Below are 1,190 nucleotides of genomic sequence, written 5' to 3'. Positions count from 1 at the left end.
GCACTGATGGGAGATGACACCGAGTGCCCCCATGATGGACTGAAGGGCGGTGAATGACGTAGAGATTGTGATGTAGCCTTAGGCTCCTATAAGGGTGACTTCAACACAAGCACCACGGCACCAGGACAGTTGATTTGATAACCTAGACGGCTTCTCAGTGACTAACAAGTGGGTAGTGTATACAGCGTGGAGACACTGGGCAAAGTAGGCACAGTTCACCCTTCGGCAGGACAGACTGGCACAGTGTGAGATTTATCATACTATTCAGAACACTGAGAAATTTAAAACTTATGAATTGTTTATTTCTGAAATTTTTCATTTTCAGACCTGACCATGGGTAACAGAAACTGTGGAAATCACACCTGCAGAAAAGGGCTGTGGGAGCCACTGTGAGAAACCTGTTTTTTCCAAGTTCCCATGTGGTTGTTGATGACACGTGTCCTATAATCACAGCAAAAACCACCAGGGCTGGTCCAGCCACAACACTGGCTCTGGTGGCCACAAGCAGTATGGGCCCAGGTTACTGCCCCAGTGAACAAAACAAACACCAAACCCAGATAAGTTATTTCCTAAATGTTAGAAAGTGGCCCCGAGGAAAGAAGTGGACATTCATAGTGTGGGACTAGAAGGGCATTGCCCGCCCCCCCATCCACTACACAAACCCCATTCTCAGTGTGGTAGAAGTTTAATTGTGACTCTGCTTTTGGTACTAACAGGTTACATCATTCTATTCCAGACTTTTGCTGGAAATAGCAAAACCCTTGGGAGGGGATGTGAATATAAAAAATAAAATCCCTTATTATAAATGTATAAAATAAGAGAAAATAAAATTAAATGGAACCTTATTAGGTTAGAATTTTAGAAAAAGCTTGAATCCAGAAATTAGGCAGAATATCTAAACCAAATAAACACACACCAAAATTCCCACTGGCATTTTCCCAGACTAATCATGAGAGCTTTGGGTCTGTGGCATTTGTGGCCTGGAAATGAAACCAAAACTGGTTTGTTCAAGGTGGGGAGTTTCAAAGGAGACCACTCCCACAGTGAGGCTGTATGAGGATCAGAGTAAGTCAAAGAAAACCAAAGACAAGGAGGACATCTGAACATCAACCAGAGAGAAAAAGACATTACATTAAAAAGAAGAGCAGCCAAAACCGGTTTGGCTCAGTGGATAGAGCGTCGGCCTGTGA

The sequence above is a fragment of the Myotis davidii genome, unplaced genomic scaffold, assembly GCF_000327345.1.
Source record: "Myotis davidii unplaced genomic scaffold, ASM32734v1 scaffold3363, whole genome shotgun sequence".
Taxonomy (NCBI): domain Eukaryota; kingdom Metazoa; phylum Chordata; class Mammalia; order Chiroptera; family Vespertilionidae; genus Myotis; species Myotis davidii.
Note: the sequence above shows the minus strand (reverse complement) of the source record.